Source organism: Protopterus annectens, chromosome 2.part0, assembly GCF_019279795.1.
Source record: "Protopterus annectens isolate FY-2018-M chromosome 2.part0, PAN1.0, whole genome shotgun sequence".
Classification (NCBI taxonomy): Eukaryota; Metazoa; Chordata; order Ceratodontiformes; family Protopteridae; genus Protopterus; species Protopterus annectens.
The window spans coordinates 97,950,144-97,973,295 of NC_056728.1; the positions used below are offsets into that span (position 1 = coordinate 97,950,144).

General features: G+C 38.4%; 1 protein-coding gene across 1 annotated transcript in view; it reads left to right on the top strand.

The window, feature by feature from the left end:
• Positions 1 to 23,152, top strand: part of LOC122792978 (arf-GAP with GTPase, ANK repeat and PH domain-containing protein 1-like) — a 2,685,441-nt gene that overhangs the window by 2,152,433 nt on the left and 509,856 nt on the right. The gene's annotated exons all lie outside the window — the stretch shown is intronic.

Sequence of the window (23,152 nt, forward strand, 5' to 3'; positions counted from 1 at the left end):
GTTTAAAGATGAGTTTGTGGGCTGGTGTAAGTTGTAGGTATTTTAGGTGGTTGTTGAGTTCAAGCCAGTTCAGGGTGTGAAGGGAGTGGCAGTGATGGGAGGAGTTCTTAGAATTGGTTGCAAATTTGCAGATTTTATTGTAACAAACTTTGAGTTTGGAATGGAGGCCAAGTTGTAGGTTGGAGAATAGGGGAGCACCATACAAGAGAGAGGGGAGAAGGAAGGTTGATGCAAGGGTTTGACGGAAGGAGGGAGTTAGGAAGCAGTTATGTCTGTAGAGGAGACCGATTTTCTGTTTGTTTTTTTTTATTGCAGAGAGGATGTGGGAATCGAATATTAGGTTTTCATCAATAGTAATGCCAAGTAGCTTGGTTCTAGGTATGATTTCTAGAGGGGAGTTATTGTGGCTTTTGATGGTAAATTAGTCCTTTTTGAATGGTGAGGTTTTGGTAGGAGTGAAAATCATTAGTTTTGTTTTGTTGGCATTTAGGGCTAGGTGATGAGACTGTATCCATGATTCTGTTTTGGAGAAGGCTATTTGGGTATTAAGTAGAAGTTTGGAGGGGCAGGAGGCTGAGCAGATGATGGTGGAGTCATTAGCATATTGGATGACTGAGGCATCAGGGATGGAGTGGTGGAAATTGTTGATGAATACGTTAAAGAGGAGTGGGCCCAGTACTGATCCTTGAGGAACTCCAGTGGGTGTAGGTAAGAAGGGGAGGTTGATTCTTTCCATTGTAAAGCCTGTTGGCGCATGGAAAGGTAACTGGAGAACCAGGCTAAGGTTGAGGGAGATAGGTGCAAGTGTGAGAGCTGGGAGAGGAGTAGGGAATGGGAGATTGTGTCGAATGCAGTGACTGTTCTGACAGACACTTCACTGACACACACTTCCCAAGTAACTGACAAAATTTGGAAATGAGCAGGTTGTCTTGCTGCAAATCTGATTGTGATAATATGTAAGTACCCACTTTCCTATTCCCCATGATTGTAACCTGACAAGTAAAATGTCAGTTTCTCTTAGGGAAATCTGTTTCCCATTCCCTGTCTGTATTACTTTTACTAGACTTGCATGTATTGTGTCTGTTGAGCATACTACCACTTAATTGAGCTGTAGAGGAGACTAACAAAAAGTATTACATCATTTAAAGCAAAATGTAAACGCTTGTTCTTGGTGAAATCTGTATAACCTGTACCACACGTAACATTTATTACTTCTTTTGCTTATACTAGAGCACAGCTGTATTTCTTGGGTTGTTCAGGAACATTAAAGTAGTGTGAATTTCATAATCCAAATAAATAAAGGCACTGATTATGTAATGCAAGAAACAGGAATGATTTACTAATTTAAGAGACCTGAAAACAGACAATACCAGCATAGTTCGAATGTCACAGCTCTACTTCATAAATTGTTTTCTATCTTCCTTTTTCACTGTACCATGCATACATGTATTACTTTTGCTACTTACAGTAGAACTGTAGCAGAGAGTGTGTTACATCATGCAAAGCAAAATGTCATAGCCAGTGGCGGCTGGTGACTTCAAATCAAAGGGGGGCTGCAGGAGACAGCTGAATGGGTGGGGTCAAGGGGAAGGGGTGTGATCAACTAGAAAGGGAAGGAGCTAAAACCGCAAAAACTAACTTTAATTAAATACGCTGCCCTGGGTGGCAAACCATCATTATGAGAGTCCAATCAAGACAAAAATAAGTGTAGAAGAATAAAAATATTTCAATGCATTGGCTGCATGACAGCTTACTTAATATCTAGATTGAAACAAAAGGTTGTGAGGCATGAAAAAATAAATTACTTTTTAAATACATTACTGGAATGCCAGGCAAAATCAAGTATAAGAAAAAACAGAAGCACTCAACTCAAACCACTTCTCCTTGCACTGCAGTTCTAATTATAATTTATATTCAGCTTTATTAAAGTACCAAGTAACATGCTGAAAGTAGAAATCTCTTTGATGCCCCCACTTGTAAAAATGTTTCTTATCCAAAAAAGACCTGCTGCCTGACAACTATCTACTTGTTTCATGGGGAAAACATGATCAAAGTAAAAAATGAAAAGCAAACAAGAAACAAGCTCAAGATACATTGCTTAAAGGATTACTGTGCAGGTTATGGACCACACGATTGGCATTCTGTTTAGTTTACGGGTAAAGTCTGTAGAGATGACTGGAAGTCTCCAACAGGTGTAATGAGCTTTTTAAAATAATGGAATCCTGTCCTTTAATACCCAAGGCTTATACATTATCTAGTCAAGTATTCTCTGCATGGCAACAACAGAAAGGCTTTCAATGTTGGCAATTCTTTAACAGTATGCTTATTAAAGCTTACTTGCATCTTACAATCTCAGACAAGCTTACCTTATGGTCATTAAAGCATTGCTACTTAAACACAGAGCAACAGGCACTTTCTGAGTGATAAGCATAAATCTGAGTAATAAACATAAATCAACAGTACAAAAATATGACAGAAACCAGACCATTCTGCAAAATCAAGGACAGATGAAAAGACACTGTAGTACTTGTGTCTACCTTGGATGGGGGGGGACACTGCACATTTACACTGCATAACTACTCCTTGCCTTGCTTGGACACATCCAGAGTCACTACATGGGGGAGTGGGGTGCAACAAGTATGTCACAATTTGAAATGTCTCTGGCTGACTGTGATGGCCCTGACACATTTGTCATACCTCTCAACCTCAGAGCAAGAAATCTGGACAAAGCCATATACAGAAGTGGGAGAAAGGCTGAAAAATAAGGACAATTTTTAAATATTGCTCTAATAAACTTAGAAAGATAATAGAATAGGTCTTGCATTAGTATGAATTTTCTGAAGGGTATAAAATCTGAAACTCAAATGTCTGTCATTATTTTCTAACTTCAGTCTTTAGTGATTTGTCACTAATTTGCCAAAAAACACAATTTTATGAAAAATGGACCAAAAATGTGATGCAAAAATATAAAATAACCACACAATACAGCTGGGAACCTGTCAAAGAAGGGACACTAATATTAGTACTGCTAACTTGAGCAGCTGACAAAATAAAAGAATCTACATGCATTTCAAGTAATCTATAACTTTGATTATTACAGTTATTTCTTAATTGTAAACCCTCCATGTTTTCTTCCAAAATTGCTATTTTGCGGAGGGATTATTAGGGGGAAGAGCAACATTTTGAGCCTTAATTGGGGACAGTTGAGAGGTTGGCTATGCCTAATTCTATAAAGCAATTTATTTGCATGTACCTCTCAACCTGTTAATGCAGTAAATATGAGCAGTTTTTATGTTAAATCTGAACAAGGCCAAATATATTGGGGGAACATATAAACAGTACTAAAAATTGCTCTTGTATAAATTGAGACAGTTGATAGAATAACAGTTCTTACTTTAGCATGCATTTTTCTGAAGGTTATGAAGTCTGAAACTCAGTGTATCATTATTTAGTGACTTAATTCCTAAATGATTTGCCAGAAAACTACAAATTTTATGAAGAACAAACCAAAAATAAGAAGCAAAAATCTATTCATTCTTTGAAAATCTGGACAGTTGGGAGGTATAGTTCAGCTGGGCCTGTCTGAGTTTGCTGCCCTTCCCCCCTGACAAAATCATGGTTGAATGGAGCCTCTGCAGCCATTCCAATGAACCATTACTTGGCTATTTCACTCCATTTACCATAAACACTAATGTGCATACTGCTTGACTTCTATGATGAGTTGGACTTCATTTGAAAGTTTTATTTTGTATTTTACAGCACAAACACTAAGTAATCTGCTAAACAAAGCAATGCAGTCTCACAATGAAAACTTAGCATTAAAACTTCTCTGCCCTTGAAACTCACATTCATTGAAACAGCATTTAAACCCGCATTCAAAGAAAATACATTTTGCCAGTGGTAGATAAAGATTAATTTTGGGCTGTTTTCAAATCATAGGCCCCTTGCATATGAAACATACATGTGCTCTTTGTTACACCTTCCTCATTGTACTAAATTATATTCCTTGTACAATACAGTACAGTCGTTAGAGGGCGTTTTAAATTTGTTTTGAACATTTTTCCAGTAAGCAATGAAACAAAACGCATGCACCCATAATGGCAAAACTGCCCAGTTCAGAACATTTATTATAAAAGTCTACTCAGACTTCCACAGTCCACCATTATCAGTAAATATGCACAATTCTACAGCCCATTATCAGTAAATATGCACACTTCTATAGTCCATTATCAGTAAATATGCACAATCTCTGAAGAAGTAAAAGTCATCTAAATAATTCCACATTAAAGAAATCTGTAACTAATGAAGAGGTTGCTGCTAGCAAACACCTTTATATTTCATGGTTTCATCGAAAAATAAAGTGTCTGTTGCCCCTCAGGAATAAATTGCCTATATTACATTAAAAAACTGATAAGCTAGTAATATTGCAAGAGGAAATGGATGGCAAACTGATAACAGACTTATAGTTAGTATCTTCACCAAGGACAACATTCTCAGTACGGCAGCATCCACCCCTTGTGGGAGTAGAACCCACAGCCTTCTGCATCAAAAGCAAGTACACAACCTGTTGTGCTATTAACAAGGCAAACCAACTTCACTTAAGCAACACTAAACTTCTTTTTCCCTGCAGCTCTCAGCTCCTTGTAAAATCTACTCAATACTCAACTGCATCTCAACTTCGCAGCACAAGAAAACTGGAAAAAGCCAAAATGTATTTGGGGGGGGGTCAAAAGCCCAAAAACCAGGGATACATTAAACATTGCTTGTATAATCTTGGAAAGTTGCTAGAATAAAATGCTGTGTTACCACCATACATTTTACTGCCAAGGTCCCTGTGCAAAACAATCAGAGCAACATACCACTATGCCAAATCAGCTGCTTTGTGAAAGAGAAATGCTGTGTTACCACCATACATTTTACTGCCAAGGTCCCTGTGCAAAACAGTCAGAGCAACATACCACTACGCCAATTCAGCTGCTTTGTAAAAGAGAGGAAGACTGAAACTTAAATGGCCATCATTTAGTGAATTCAGTTCTCACCATAGCTGTCAACCTCTTAGTACAAAACACCTGGACAAACCCAGTAATGAGGGAATACAGCCCTCAAACATATTCAGTGAATTCAGTTCTTGCCATAGCTAGCAACCTTAGCACAAAAAACCTGGACAAAGCCAATAATGGGGGAATACAGTCCCAAAAATAGGGACAAATTTCAAATATTCATCTTATAAACTTAAAAAATTGCTAGAGTAAAAGGTTGTGTTACGGTTGTGTTACTATGTATTTTCTGAAGAACATGAAGTCTGAAATTGAAATGCCTGTCAATTTTACTGCTGACAGAACAAAAACAATTTTCAGCAGAGACCCAGGGAGAAATGCTGCAGACACGTCTTTGTAAAATGACAGGGCACTAGAGCAAATCCACACAAACACAGGGAGGAGATGCAGACTCCACACAGAAGGCACCCCAGCCAAGAATCAAACCAGAAAACCTATAGCTGTGAGGCAACAATACTACCACTGCACCATCAAATATGCAAGGAATTAAACATTCAGAAACCTGAAGTCTGAAATTCAAATGCCTGTCAATTTTATTTAACATTTGTTAATCAGGACAGTCTGACTTGGAACAAAAAAAATTTTCAGCAGAGGCCCAGGAAGAAATAATGCAGACATGTCTTTGTAACATGGGAGGACACAAAAGCAAACCCACACAAACACAGGGAGAAGGTACAGACCTCACAAAGAAGGCACCCCAGCCAAGAATCAAACCTGAGGACCTGCAGCTGTGAGGCAACAATGCCACCACTGCACCATCAAATATCAAGCATTGCAACATTTACAAACCACAGATATTATGAGGAACAGATCAGATCAAATATGAGGCAAAAATCTGCAATTTTTTTTTTACAAATGGTGGTGGGTAGGCAATTCAGGTCTTTAACACCTGCATACAAGGTACAGGGTTCAAGCCTGAGGTATACCCTACCACACACACACATCTGTAGTAGCAAACCACAAAAACTAAATATACTGCCCTGGGTGCCAAACCGTCATTATGAGAGTCCAATCAAGACAAAATGAAGTGTAGAAGAATAAAAATATGTCAGTGCATTGGCTGCATGACAGCTTAATATCTAGATGGAAACAAAAAATGTTGTGAGGCATGAAAAAATAACTTACTTTTTTTTAAATACATTAATGGAATGCCAGTCAAAATCAAGTATAAGAAAAACAAGCAGCACTCAACTCAAACCACTTCTTGCACTGCAGTTCTAATTATAATTTATATTCAGCTTTATTAAAGTAACAAGTAACATGCTGAAAGTAGAAATCTCTGATGCCCCCACTTGTAAAAATGTTCCTTATCCAAAAAAAGACCTGCTGCCTGACATCTACTTGTTTCATGGGGAAAACATGATCAAAGTAAAAAATGAAAAGCAAACAAGAAATAAGCTCAGGATACATTGCTTAAAAGGATTACTGTACAGGTTATGGACCACGCGATTGGCATTCGGTTTACGGGTAAAGCCTGCCGAGATGACTGGAAGTCTCCAAGTGTAATGAGACTCTTAAAATAATGTAATTCTGTTCTTTATTACAAATACTGGCATATGCATTTCAATACCCAAGGCTTATACATTATCTAGTTAAGTATTCTCTACATGGCAACAGAAAGGCTTTCAATGTTGGCAATTCTTTTAACAGTATGCTTATTAAAGCTTACTTGCATCTTGCAATCTCAGCCAAGCTTACCTGATAGTCATTAAAGTATTGCTACTTAAACACAGAGCAATAGGCACTTTGAGTAATAAGCATAAATCAACAGTACAAAAAATATGACAGAAACCAGACCATTCTGTAAAAATCAAGGACAGATGAAAAGCCACTCTAGTACTTGTGTCTACCTTGGATGGGTGGGATTCTCTGCACATTTACACTGCATAACTACTCCTTGCCTTGCTTCGACACATCCAGAGTCACTACATGGGGTAGTGGGGTGCAACAAGTATGCCACAGTTTGAAATGTCTCTGGCTGACTTGTGATGACCCTGACACATTTGTCATACCTCTCAACCTCAGAGCAAGAAATCTGGACAAAGCCATACAAAGAAATGGGACAAAGGCCCAAAAATAAGGACAATTTTATAAAATATTGCTCTTATAAACTTATAAAGCTAATAGAGATCTTGCATTAGTATGAATTTTCTGAATGGTATGAAATCTGAAACTCAAATGTCTGTCATTATTTTCTAACTTCAGTCTTTAATTATTTGTCACTAATTTGCCAAAAAAACACAATTTTATGAAAAATGGACCAAAAATGTGATGTAAAAATATAAAATAGCAACACAATACAGCTGGGAACCTGTCAAAGAAGGGACACTTTAATATTAGTACTGCTAACTTGAGCAGCTGACAAAATAAAATAATCTACATGCATTTCTGAAATAAAAGTAATCTGATTATTACAGTTATTTCTTAATTATAAACCCTCCATGTTTTCTTCCAAAATTGCTATTTTGTGGAGGGATCATTAGGGGAAGAGCAACATTTTGAGCCAAAATCAGGGACAGTTGAGAGGTTTGGCTATGCCTAATTCTATAAAGCAATTTATTTGCATGTACCTCTCAACCTGTTAATACAATAAATCTGGACAAGGCCAAATATATTGGGGGAACATATAAACAGTACTAAAAATTGCTCTTCTATAAACTGGGACAGTTGATAGAACATGTCTTACTTTAGCATGCATTTTTCTGAAGGTTATGAAATCTGAAACTAGTGTGTCATTATTTAGTGACTTCATTCCTAAATGATTTGCCAGAAAACCACAAATTTTATGAGGAACAAACCAAAAATAAGAAGCAAAAAATCTATTCATTCTTTGAAAATCTGGACAGTCGGGAAGTATAGTTCAGCTGGGGCTGCCTAAGTTTGCCGCCCTTCCCCCTCACAAAACCATGGTCGAATGGAGCCTCCCCCTGCAGCCATTCGAATGATCCATTACTTTGCTATTTCACTCCATTTACCATAAACACTAATGTGCATACTGGTTTACTTCTATGATGATTTGAACTTCATTTGAAAGTTTTATTTTGCATTTTACAGCACAAACACTAAGACATCTGCTAAACAAACTTGGCATTAAAACTTCTCTGCCCTTGAAACTCACATTCATTGAAACAACATTAAAACCCACATTCAAAGAAAATACATTTTACCCGTGGCAGATAAAAATTAATTCTGGGCTGTTTTCAAATCATAGGCCCCTTGCATATGAAACATACATGTGCTCTTTGATACACCTTACTGTTGCTTTGAACATTTTTCCAGTAAACAATGAAACAAAACTGCCCAATTCAGAACATTTCCATCATAAAAGTCTACTCAAACTTCTACAGTCCACTATTATCAGTAAATATGCACAATTCTACAGTCCACCATTATCAGTAAATATGCACAATCTCTGAAGTAGTAAAAAAGTAATCTAAATAATTCCACGTTAAATAAATCTGTAATGAACAGGTTGCTGCTAGCAATCACCTTTATATTTCATGGTTTCATCAAAAAATAGTGTCTGATGCCCCTGAGGAATAAATTGCCTAAATTACATTAAAAATAAGCTAGTAATATTGCAATAGGAAATGGATGGCAAACTGATAACAGGCTCATAGTTAGTATCTTAACTTTCAGTACAGCAGCATTCACCCCTTATGGGAGTAGAACCAACAACCTTCTGCATCAAAAGCAAGTACACAATCTGTTGTGCTATTAGCAATGTGAGCTGACTTAGCATAATCAGCACTAAACTTCTCTTCCCCTGCAGCTCTCAGCTCCTTGTAAAATCTACTCAATACTCAACTGCATCTCAACTTCACAGCACAAGAAGTCTGGAAAAAGCCAAATTTATTGGGGTGGGTCAAAAGGGCAAAAACCAGGGACACATTAAACATTGCTTGTATAATCTTGGAAAGCTGCTAGAATAAAATGCTGTGTTACCACCGTACATTTTACTGCCAAGGTCCCTGTGCAAAACAGTCAAGAGCAACATACCACTACGCCAAATCAGCTGCTTTGTGAAAGAGAGGAAGACTGAAACTTAAATGGCTATCATTTAATGAATTCAGTTCTCACCATAGCTGTCAACCTCCTAGCACAAAACACCTGGACAAACCCAGTAATGAGGGAATACAGCCCTCAAACATATTCAGTGAATTCTTCAGTTCTTGCCATAGCTGTCAACCTTAGCACAAAAAACCTGGACAAAGCCAATAACAGGGTATTACAGTCCCAAAAATAAGGACAAATTTCAAATAGTCATCTTATAAACTTACAAAATTGCTATAATAAAAGGTTGTGTTACTATATATTTATTGCTAGAATAAAAAGTTGTTTTACTATGTATTTTCTGAAGAACATGAAGTCTGAAATTCAAATGCCTGTCAATTTTACTTCTGACGGAACAAAAACAATTTTCAGCAGAGGCCCAGGGAGAAATACTGTAGACACATGTCTTTGTAAAATGGCAGGACACCAGAACAAATCCACACAAACACAGGGATAAGATGCAGACTCCACACAGAAGGCACCCCAGCCAAGAATCAAACCAGAAAATCTATAGCTGTGAGGCAACAATCCTGCCACTTCACCATCAAATATGCAAGGAAGTAAACATTCAGAAACCTGAAGTCTGAAATTCAAATGCCTGTCAATTTTGTTTAACATTTGTTAATCAGGACAGTCTGACTTGGAACAAAAAAAAACAATTTTCAGCAGAGGCACAGGAAGAAATAATGCAGACATGTCTTTGTAACATGGGAGGACACAAAAGCAAACCCACACAAACACAGGGAGAAGATACAGACCCCCCACAAAGAAGGCACCCCAGCCAAGAATCAAACACAAGAACCTGCAGCTGTGAGGCAACAATGCTACCACTGCACCATCAAATATCAAGCATTGCAATATTTACAAACCACAGATATTATGAGGAATAGATCAGATCAAATATGAGGCAAAAATCCGCAATTTTTTTACAAATGGTGGTGGGTAGGGAATTCAGGTCTTTAACACCTGCATACAAGGTACAGGGTTCAAGCCTGAGGTATTCTCTACCACACCACCATGAGTCTAACCACCAGTATATTGCACCTGGGGCATTTTCACACACACACACACACACACACACACACACACCCTGTAGTCCATAACACCAAAGTAAGTACACCACCGTAAATCCTGTCCATAAACCCAAAGTAAGTACACCACCGTAAATCCTGTCCATAAACCCAAAGTAAGTACACCACCGTAAATCCTGTCCATAAACCCAAAGTAAGTACACCACCGTAAATCCTGTCCATAAAACCAAAGTAAGTACACCACCGTAAATCCTGTCCATAAACCCAAAGTAAGTAAACAACCACCACCGCACATCCGATCCCTATCCAAAACCCGCGCAAATCCAACCCTGCCCGTCATGAGATCCTACATTCCTGACTGATGACGTTGCAGTCCGACCCCAACGTGTTTCCCCAGCGAGTTCCCAGGACAGTCTATGCAGTTTAAAACTGCATAGACGTCTGGAAGCTCTGTTGTCCATGTTTCCCAGTCAGGACTGCTGCTGAGACATCTGCGCATGCTCCAGACTCTCTCAGCAGCAGTCCGGACTAGTGCGCATGCTCAAAGTCCGCGAATTTAAAAATGTTTTTTCTATTTATTTCTTTTTTTTTTTATTTTAAAGTTGAGGGGGCTGCAGTCTGGCAGTCCAATAGCACCGGCCACCCCTGGTCATAGCTGTAGTCAGTAAAATCTGTTCCCTGGTTGTTTTTTTTTTCCTGCAGTCAGAATGCTTTGTGTTGCTTTCCTTTGACCATTACCTGGCAAACAGCTGTTATAGCTTAACTTGGTAAAACCTGTTTCTTTGGCCTCCATTTAAATTATTTGTACCACACATTCTTGTATTATTTCAATGGCAGCTAGTGCACAGCAGAGCTGTGCTATGTGACATACAGCAAAACGTCAGAGCTCTTCTGAGTAACATTTGCTTTGCCTCCTGTCTACATTATTTGTACTACTCATACATTACTTTCTTCTGTTCCACGTAGCATAACACAGACTGGCTGTATTTGTTGGGTTGCTTAAGAAAATTACTTAAATATAGTGTATAACCCAGGTAGATTTAAAATAACTAATTTAAATATTTACATAACACAACAAATGGAACAATTTTGAAACTGGACTAATTTACTAATTGTAGAGACCCTAAAATAAAAAGGCAGTACCGGCATACTTTCAGTATAATAGCTTCACTTGATGAAATCTCTACTGTCCCCTCGACTACATTACTTCCTCCACCCCCACCCCCATATCAAGTTGGTCAGCTGTTTTAACAGTAAAACAGAGAGACTAATTGGAAAGGATCAAAGGAACCATAAAATTCAGAGTATAAACCAGTCAGTGAAATTCGGACATCTCATCGATCTTGTAATTTTAATCACCAGTAATTTTCAAGAGTACTGTTTCCCATTTTAAAGTCATGCAGTATCAGTAATACAGGAATGGGAAAGATGAGGTGAAAGATTATGCAAGTATCTTATCGACTAAGATTTGAACACTTTTTCAATCTGCCCCCATTCTCTGTTCATGTCATTTTAGTTTCTAATGAAGTCTCACACTGTTGTTAGATTGTCACCAGTTCTGTATTAATCAAATGGAAAAGCTTAAGATGGTTTCCTGTCACCCTAGAAGTAGAAATTAAAGTGCCGAATTTGATCAGAGCTTATACAGGATTCAAACTTTTATGTTATATTAAATGTATGTGGTTGACTTTTGCACCATTCGTTCCATAGCTAGTGGGGTTTGGCTTTATTGGTCTGAAATTGTCCATTAAAACGACTTCAAACGTAAAAGTCATGGGCAATCAGAGTCGCCATATAGCTGAAACACCTGATGTTCATAAGGGTCATTTGCATATATCCCATGTGCCTCTGTTACAGGAGGGTTGGGAGGTCACTCATTGAAGTTCTAGCTTGGCTGGAGTTTTCATTTAGTTTTTACTGATTGGTTTTTCAGTGTGACCTTCTCTTTGTTTTAATCTGTAATAGAGAGAGAGAAAGGGAGAGGATGGTTACTTTTCTAACATCTACACAGCAGCTGTTACACATTAGGGACACTGCTACTTGAGACAGACTTTCTTTGTGTTTTGTCATGAAATGAGTAAGTTGAAATCTGATGTAATAGGTTTGTCAAAGAAGTTGCACAATAGCAAAAGTATACTGACTATAGTGATTGTGGCCTAGAGCAAATTCATATCACATGAGTGTACCTAGTGAGCAGGTGGAATGCACGCATACATTCTGTCTCTTTCAAACCTTGTTTTGAAATCAGCAATGTTTTAAAAGTTGCAAATAGTCGTTAAATGAAATGTTAGTATTTAGCATGCCATCACACATTAGGAATGTAGAGGAGACTGTGTTGTGTCATGAAAAGCAAAACGTCACAGCTTCACCTTTTAAAATGTTTTTCCCATCTCCTGTATGCTTTGTTTGTATCATGCATGTAGACATTACTTGTGTTGCACATACCAGCGCACTTCAGGGAGGTATGGGTTGGGATGCTTAAAAACATTAAAACTGTATGTACTGTATATTCCAAGTAAATGGTAAAAAAAATCGTTATTTTCGACATACAAAAACAAGAGTAGTTTGCTAATTCTTGAGGCCTTTAAACAGAGAAGCAATTCCAGCAAACTTTGAGTGCTGGATATCCCTTTGCTGAAATCATCTTCACCATTCCCTGTCTGTATTACATATACTGCATGTACATTTGTTATGTGTACTAAAGCAGTATTTGTTGGTTTGCTTAATAAAATTAAAGTGGTATGCAATTTATAATTTCAGTAAATTCTTAAAACTGTGTAATGTAAGAATCTTTACTTCATTGTTTCTGGTCACTTCTGTTACTTTTACTAATCTCTATTTACCTGAGTAAGTTGGAATAAGGCATTTTCTACTTTCCTTTATTTGCTTCCTTCTTAGCAAGCAGAAAATCAATTAGAAATCCCAGGATGCATGGTATGTAAAAACACATATTTTCCAAAGGTGCATTAGCTTGAATGACTTTGTTTGCATTCTTCATACATGTAAAACAAAATACATAACAAATCTGAGGTATGCAGTGTACCTTGCATTAAGAAAGTGTCCGTATTTCCAACATACCCACTTTTTTTTGTGAGATGCCTTCTGGAGCATTACACTTCATACCTATTTTCTAGCCTCATATCTTAATGAGTAGCTCCATTGGGAACCATGCAGTAAGATAGACACTACTGCAGTGTGTGTGTGTGCGCGTGCGCACATGGGCTCACATAAATGCATATTTGTGTGGCTAGGCTGTGCTTTGTCACCCTGGTGTTAATTGACTGCTTTAGTATTTATGTGTCACTTACCTACTGTTTCCTATTTTAATATGTGTATATGAGTACCCCACTGTTCCCTGACTTGTTTTAGTATATGTATCCCTTACCTGCTGTTTCTTGTTTAGCATGTGTATATCACTAACCCATTGTTCCCTGACTATTTTAGTGCATGCCACTCATCTACTGTTTCCTGTTTTAGGTTGTGTGCGTCAGTTGCACACTATTCTCTGATTGTTTTAGTTTGTGTCCATTGCTTACTCTTTCCTTTTCTTGTATACTTGCTTCTTACTGACTCTTCCATGATTATTTTAGAGTAGGTGCCACTTGCCAACTATTTCCTTTTTAGCATTGTGTATCACTTACATATTGTTCCCTGATTTATTGTTTGTGCCACATACCTATGCTTTTCTGTCTTAGTGTGTCCCGTTTTGCTGTCTGAATGTCTTAGTATTTCTCACTTACTGTTTCCTGATTAATTAAACGTCATTTATTTAATATTTAATTATTTTAGTAGGTGTGTCACAGTAACAGCTTGGACTGAGTTTTTATCCACCTTGCTGTAAGTAACAGTCGCTCTATTAATTGCGCATCAGAATTATAAAAAAAAAGTTAGAGCAACAAACAAAATGTCAATAAACATCATTTTACTTACAGCAGAATAAACTATTTAAACTTGCGTGGTAATGTAAATCATTCTAAAATAATTATTTGCACCAATCCAAAAATCCCTTTGTATGCTAATCAATGTAATAGCCAAAGCTGGTAGAAAAAAAAATGTGGCGTGAGAAGTACATATTCTCTCCCTGTCAGGACACTTGTTTGTTAGTAAAGCTTACAGGTAAAACTTAATTTGGATACGGTGCAGTGGTTAGCGTTGCTGCCTCACAGCAAGAGGTTTTCCGGTTCAATCCTCAGCTGGGGTGCCTTCTGTGCGGAGTCTGCATGTCCTCCCTGTGGTCGTGTGGGTTTCCTCTGGGTACTCCGGTTTCCTCCCACATCCCCAAGACATGCTGTAGGTGGATTGGACACTCTAAATTGGCCCCAGGTGTGTGTGTGTGTGTCTGTGTGTGCGTGCGCCTTATGTGGAAGGTTGGGTGCCAGGCTGGCAACATGACACTGTAAAACTCCACTGCCAATCATGAGTGGACAGGTGATCCGCTGTGGCGACCCCTAACCGGGAAAAGCCGTAAGAAGAAGAAGATTCTTATCCAGAAACAAGTAGTGCTGAGCATTGCTTTACAGATTCATTTTGAAATGTTGATGCATGCAGAAAACTTAGCTACTTCTAAAGGAGGAGGAACTTACCTCAGACAATTTTGCATGTGCAATTTTATTGTCAATTCTATTAGAAAGGGCATTTGGAAGCCCCCAACCGCATTCAGCTGTTAAAAGTGTAAAGGAGATTGAGGATATGGGGCCTTTGGCCCTCTATTACTGGAACATGTGATAAGCAGTACATAAAAAAGGCCAGGATTTGTACAAAACAGTGCACATTTCACTGCATTGAAGTGCTGAGTTGTGCTGCTGCACCATTTGGTGATTCATAGTCATGCAGATTCACACAAGTGCAATTTGTCATTAACTGGGAATTTGCCTGACTATGACTGTCCCAACTGAGTAGTTTTTCATTGCTCAGTTAAGCATTCTACCATCCTGCACAAGTAAATAGCCAGACCACAAAGACAATGGTTTCACCCTCCTCCATAGTGGGAGACACAGAAGCATACACACACTGTTGTATTCTACCTGCCTGTGTGCTGTTTACACAGCGAAGGTTAAGCCAGACCGAAAAGAGGTATACTGTAGATTATGTTGCGTCCGTAACCAGTCAACTTCTCTAGTACTGTAGACTGTCTACTTCTCCTTCCAGGTTCATTGCTGAATAATCTCAATATAGTGAGTGAGTAATTATGTTGCTGCTGCCTTTAGTTCTGATTATCACCTGAGATTAGTTTGCTTTTTGAACGTTGTACTGTAACAGTTTAGTGTAACACCAAGGGGAGTGCTAGGCACATGTAAAAAAATGAAATAAGTACAAGTATATACTGATGCATCCTCACTCTCCCAATGGCACATTAAACACTTCAGGGCAGATGCACTTTGGCCCTCAGTTATATGATAAGGGGAACAAATCCCATGTACCAATCATGCCTGTTTTCTCCTTGCAAAGTATTGTAACTGCGGGCTTCAAACATGGCCATTCCCCAGCTCGGACAGTAGAAGTAAATTAGCTGGCATGGTTGTTGATGTTTTAACCACACGGTAATTTCATTAGATGTACTGCTCATAAGTAAATTTAATATCTCAAAAGGAAGACCCTTGTAACCCAGTGGGGAAAAGGCACCTGACCAACCCTTTCTAGGTTTCTTTAGTTTGGTTTATCTCTCTAATGGCCTGAATAGTTCTTCACACAGCCTGGACTGTTTGTTAGTTGTACCATTTTTTAGCAGTAGAAACACACAACAGGCTAAATAAAAACAATGTTTTTACTTGCTTTCTGAAGACACCGTCAGTGGTCGCAGTGCATAAAAATCAGTCATCAGTCATGATATTTCCAGCACAAAGGCTTGATTAATACCTATTTTTAATTTCTCACTCCAGTAACAGTAAGAACATCCATTTATCAAAATTTTAATGTAAGAACAATAATTATAGCCAGTTAATACCAATCACGGTTCAGAGGGGAACCAGCACAAAGGCTTATACTGTTCCAGTGACATGAAACACCAAATGTTTTCAGAATATGCATTTTCAGTAACGTAGAACCCTGCAGACTTTGTCACTACTAAGCTGTATAAGTATCATTTTATGATCATCTATACTTAATCTAACAAAAAAAAAACACAAACAAACATGCCCCAGTAGTTTAGAGCTTAGTGATATAGATTACATTACTACAAAAGAAAGCATGTATCATTGACAATGAGAGGGACTGACCTTGGGAATCAAAAATTCTTAAGTTATTCCTGTGATTTTACTGCACTGATAACAATGCTGTTTGTAAATGGCTTTCAGTATTTACACAACCAGATTTAGAGACCTTCCCCTAGCAGATTTCCATTCCTTGCAGCAAAAGACTTCACCAAAGTTGGAGGGATAATATTTTATTCCCACAGAACTGTGGCAAGAATTTTTACAGGGTATGTGGCTCAGGTAGAGATAGAACTTAAAAGTGGTAATAAGATAGACTTCATTTGAAAATGTCCCCCATTCCATCCCAAGTGGTTTAGTCTCAGGTCAAAATTCTTCTCTACAGTTTGGAGGAGGAGTCTCATTTGGGAGACCAATTCTTGACCATTCTTCATTAAATTGGTTATTTAAAAACTCTAACTTTCAAGATGGTAGTTATTGAAACTCTATTTCAACAATTGGAAACCTTGGATGGTGGCATTAGATCTAAAATTAATTTATTGACTTGTGTTCACTCAGATATCTCAGAAATTTTTGTACATTTTATGTGGGTCAGGAATATTTTCATTTGATGTGTTTGCACTCCCAGAATATTTTCCAAAAGTCTGATTCCTAAATTGGATCATTCACACAACCACACCTGGATGATTCCTTCCCTCATTCGTGTCCTGTTTTTGGTTTACCTGTTGAAAGACCATCCTCGTATTCCCCTTTTAGATTTTTTAACTGGCATCAAAGTAAGGTCAGATCGTCATCTAGCAAATCAAAGTAATGTTTTTACTGGAAGCCTCACCGACTGACATCCAAGAAGAGATTTTACTGATTCAAGAGATAATGCAGGATGTAGTCAGTATTTTAATTTGCTTTGCAGGGATGCTGGGCCATGTCTGCCACTATTGTGATGGTTCAGAATGCCCGATTATATATGAAACTAATTCAGCTGTACCTTAAGAATCTTTAAGATAGGTGACACATTCCTTGGAAAGGACACTGACTTTAATGTTAGCATTTATAAGGTTACTGTCTCAGTATTGGTAGATTCATATATCGGTACAAAAAAAAAGTTTGTTAGCGTGTTTCAATCCATATGTTGAACAGAGCTTGTATGAATATGTGCTAGGGATCACACATGGACAGATTGATTATCCAGGAGCTTTGGCCTATTCAACTAACCTTGCTTGTCATTATGAGGTAGATGATGGCAATAGAGGTGTCAATCCATCATTACATAACGTGCACATCCTGACATCTAAGTCTTACAGGAAGATGTAAAAACCTGATCCTGTTGATGTAGAGTAAGGTCATTTTTGAAAGGAAACTGAAAGAACTGATGTGCTGATCACTGATGAAAGGAGATGCACAGCCAGGTCAACCTCTATGGCACTGCTAGAATCAACAGACTGCATTTTTCTTGAGTTGTTTTTATAAAAAGTCTTTAAACCAGAAGAACTGAAGAAAAACATGCAAAACCCCTCCTCACCAGTTTTGATAAAATAATTGTGTTCTTTTGAAAAAAAATGAGGATGGTGACCATTGAAATGGGCAACAAACATATTCATTAGAGATATTCTGCATCATATTCATAATTTCTAAGAAAATGTGTGTGTGTGTATAGTTGTTATTCATGGCCCAGATTAAGTTTTCATTAGACTGTTTAGTAACAATTTTTACTCCCCCAGCACCCACCATGTTTTTGTGTACATATTAGTGTGACACCATCAGCACTTCCATATCAGTAAGCCAGACAGTTTTTAATTTAGTTATCTCTATGTGCCTCAGAAACATTGTCAGTGGAAACCACTGTTATACCTCTTTTATTTGAGCCGCCTCTTTACTGTAAAGAAAATTCTCATGTCAACCCGGGAGTCAGTCTACTTCTCTAGAGAAAGCAAAATTCCTGGGTGGCAGCCTTGAATGTACCAGTTTGCAACTCCAGTTTTCTTATTTGGATAATTACCTAATATCACTTTCCATCCACAAGTGATAAGATGGTCTTTGATTTGTACATTATTGTTATTACTTAGGAATAAGTTTAAAATTTCAAGAAGTCCTAGACGGTCCCTGCTCAGGTGATTCTGTCTGATTTTTTTTTTCACACACTTATAATGTATCTGTGCAAACTGGTGCACTTGTATGACTAGAAATGTGTCAGAATCCTTAGATTTCATAACATCTTTCAGTATCACACTAATGGCTGTTTTCTCTCTCCATCTGTCTTTAACTGTGTCACACTCTCCTTCTCACGCTTCTTAAATTTGGACACCTTAGATTAATGCATGGGGTTCATCAGCCGTATTTTAAGGTTCAGGTCACGCATTTTCTTGAAAATGGTCTCTGAAGATCAGTGTGATGGGAGTAAAGAGCAGGTAACATTGTCCTGAAACACACATGCGATAAGGCTACTTCGAGAAACTTCAAAGTGTAACACAGCATACTTGTGACACAGAATGTCACAGACACAGTAGACAAGGAGACATGTGGTTATGTGCTATGCAGGAAAAACTGAGTTTATTGGCCTGAGCTTCACAACACAGCAAGTGTATTTGCCTGGGAAGTTCAAGAAAATGTATGCAGATCCCTTAGTGTAGTCCAAGTGGCAAATGGATGTGGAAGGTCCTTTGACTTTCTTGACTGTGGGTGACCCAACAGAGGTAGATGTCTGATATGCAGGATAGTGCAGTGTTTCCACTGACTTGCTGTCATTTCATGTTTCCTTTGGTTTGGAAAATGAATGCCTTTTCCTTCTCATGGACCCAGAGGTCCCCCCCCCCCTCTTCTTCTGGTTCAAAATCTATTGCTAAAAATCAAGCAGGAACTGTCAGACTTTTTGACACCTAACAGCTTACCACATAGTTGTGTTTTTCCCCAGCTGTTACAGGTCTTCTTCCCTTCTGTCTTTCTAACTTGCAAAAAGACTTCATTATCCCAGCAGCTAAGATTAGCTCTTCATCCAGACTTCAGCAATTTGAACCTTACATCCATCCATCCATCCACAACCCCTTTTTCTCATTTTGCACATGGGTTTCACTTCATCAGTGACAATCTTCTAGAGCCAAGATTTACACCACCAGGTGGTTATCCCTGCCACAGTAATTCTACACCACACACTTGCACACACATTTATGGCCAATTTACAGTGTCCAATCCACCTACCGTATGTCTTTCGAATGTGGGAGGAAACCGGAGTCCCCAGAGGAAACCCATGCAAACACAGGGAGGACATGCAGACTCTATACAGAAGACACCCCTAGGTGAGAATCGAACTGAGGAACCTCTTACTGTGAGGCAACAACACTGTACACTGTGCGCCACAGTGCCGCCCTTCAATTTTAAACCTTACATGCCTATAGATTCTGTAGTTAATCCCAAACATGGACCTATTTCTTCAAAAGTGATTCATATATTGAAAGAAGCCAACAGGCCTTTTGCAATGAAATCCCATTTAGCCATATAAAAATGAAATGTTCTTTCTTTCTTTTTTTCTTTTTTTTTTATTTGCAGCTTATGATAAATGAAAAAAAAAAGACTTTTGCTTTCAGAATGACTGGATTGATTCATCTTTACAAGCTAGGCATGTCTGATTTTTGAGTCAAAGTTCACTGCTCCGCAGTCTCAGCCTGCATTCCTGCTGTCCCTCAAGTGTCGTCGCATCCAGCAGTGAAAATGATTGTTAAAGGTATCTTAAATCATGGACCTCCACAGCATGCAGCATCTCCTGTCTACGATTTGCACTTCATGATTGAAAAGCTGATCCTGCCACCCTCTGAGCCAGCCATCTTAGTGAAGTTGACATTTCTGTCATGTAAAACTCTGTTTTTAACCACAATGACCTCTGTTAGCAGAATATCAGAGCTACAGGTTTTGTTACGTAACTCTGCCTGCATAGTTTTCCATAGGGACAGGGTGACTTTTAGGACTGATCCATCATCTATGGCTAAGGTGTTTTCTTTAGTTTCTCTTTATCTATTCTGCTACCAGTCTCCCCCTTACAACAGGAAAGTTACCTCCTGGATGGTAAGATAGATCAGATGATATCAGAAAGGACCACAGACATTCAACAGCTTAATACAATCTGTGTTTCCTTTATAGAAGGGCATCAAACTAAGTAAGTGTTGCCAAACTTTTTTGCCATCTGTATTATTTTCTTTTAAGATAAATTAGGTAAATTAGGTTTTGTAGTAGAACTTGCACTCTGCCGTTTGTAGTCAAAGGGTTTTCTTTACTGGATATAATTTTTAGAGTTGCACTGTATTGTAGTGACATCTTTACTACTTTTCATCTCAGCTTTGCTTATTTAGTTTGTAAAAGACAGCTAAACATTTGGAAGCTAACATTTCTCTTTCACAAACTTGAAGTAGTTTATTCAGAAAAATAAATGTTTCCCATTACTACACACTGAACAGTGACATGTTTTGTTCATTACATTTTAACTCACTAAATTGTATTAAATGATTTGCACATATGCATATGGCATCATCATCATCATAATATATGTATTTTTGAATTATGAATAGTATTTCTTGTTTGTGTCACTCCACACACAGTATAATGAAAATGTATAATTAATCTTGCCTTTGTTACTCCAAAGTAAACGCACTTAAATTATATAATTAATGAGACAGATTATCAGGTGTGCTGTATTATAGGATGTCTGTGAGCCTTATATAACACCGAAGTACCAATATCATATATTACAGTAGGCTATGGTATATCTTACTTATTTTATGCAGTGACTGCAAGTTTTAAACTCGTAAAATGTTTAATTTTGTTTCATTCAAGAAAGCACATACATACTTGTAGAATGTAGTTAGAACAGGTGGATTCTTTGAACTTTAAAAATATATATATACCTGCTCTACCTCCTGATCATCACTAAATAATTTTCAATAAATTAATCCACCCCTGAAGGTCCTGCTCTACCTCCCGAACATTCAGACTATTTCCTGCAAAAGCTCAGTAAGCTCAACTGGTCGCTTTCCATGAAACTGGGACCTCCTGAAAAGGAACATCGGATTGGAATCACTAAATAATTTTCAATAATTGTATGTAGTCTTATACCTCTGTGAGTGTGACACAGCAGCCTACCACAGACCATATATACTCTCCTCTCAGTGGTGCCTACGGCCCCCAATCCCTTTTCTGTACCCCTCTGAAGTAGTACCCTGTAGCCCTTTTGCTTTTCCTTCTACCTTTGAGCCTCTGTCCATTTGCCCTATTCTTTACTCCCTATCACTCTCTGCTTGCCATTCTCTCCTTTCTCCACTAGGTGGCAGCACTATTCCTCGCTTGCCTGCTCCTACTCCTTTCAAATCTTTTACTCCAACCTCACCTCTAAACCCTTCAGAAGCCAAACCTCCCCTTATTTTACTCCACTTCCTCACCTCAATAGTCTTTTCTTCTCCCCTATTTGCTCAATCCCTACGTACTTACACCCGTTTTTCTGCACTTCCTCCAACTTACCTCAGCTCCAACCTGCAGTGGCTGATACTTTTTCAGCTGGAATCTTCTGCCCTGTTGCTCTATCCCACTCCGTTTGCCCTGTGCGCTCACTCCGTTCCCCTACCCTGCCCCCAATTCTCACCCACCCCCAGTGGTCCTACATTTATTACTCATCACATACCCCCTCCCACTTACATCACCCAATCCCATCACTAGATTACTCCACCCACTTTTCTCAAATATACCTCCCCCTCCACCAACCTTACTTTTCAAGCTAAACTCCTTCCCACCCACCTGCCTTACATACTCTAACATACAAACCTTTTTGCTCTTTCACCACTAATCTAAATCTAATCTCTCTTTCTACAATGCCTTCAATTCCTACTACAATCCTTGCCCCTACATTACTCCTAGCCCTCATTCTTCTGCCACTATACCATTCCACCTCCTATACCAACCTTCACCTAAACCCTCCATATCCACCTCCACCACCATACCCTACTAATCACTACCACAATGTCTCTGCCTCTATAACTCCAGTTCACCCCCCCCTTTATTAACATTAAAACTCTTCCAAGTCCCAAATAAATTCTACAAACCTAAAGCCACCCCCTACTATCCTACCCCTAACAAACTAAAACCAACAAACTTACTCACCTTCTCTCTTTCCTCTGCCTAGCAGGTGACATTCATCCAAACCCTGGACCAAACATGCCTCAAACAAATAACCAAAATTTCAACAACAAACCAAATTGTAAAGATCTCAAATTTCTCACCATCAACGCCCAAAGCATAACTAATAAAATTACCCTCTTCCATGCCTGGCTAAACCATAATTCACCAGATATTGTAGCCATCTCTGAAACCTGGTTAAAACCACACATAACCAACAATGAATTCCTTCCCCCCGGTTTTCAATCTCTCCGATCCGATCGCATAAATAAAAGAGGTGGTGGTGTAGCACTAATCTATGCTAACCACTTATCCATCACTCCTTTCCAAAATGCTATCCCTTCCTTTCATAATACTGAACTAGTAGCTGGCCTCCTAAAATTAAATGACCATAAAAGCATCTGCATCATCTCCCTTTACATTCCTCCTGGAAACAACACCACTACCTTGGAAGACATCCTCTCTTGGTCCTCTTTAAATATTAAACATGAAACGTATTATGGGAGATGTAAATATTAACTGGCAAAAAATCAGTGACCATAATCCCACCTTATCTATCAACCTTTTCAATTTCACACAACTTATAAACTATACCACCAGGCCCAACAAAACTAACCTCACAGGCTCCATCCTAAACTGGATCCTGGTGTCTCATCCAAACCGAACCTCAACATCTGGCATTATTCCAGACCCTCTAGGAGCCACCTCCCTG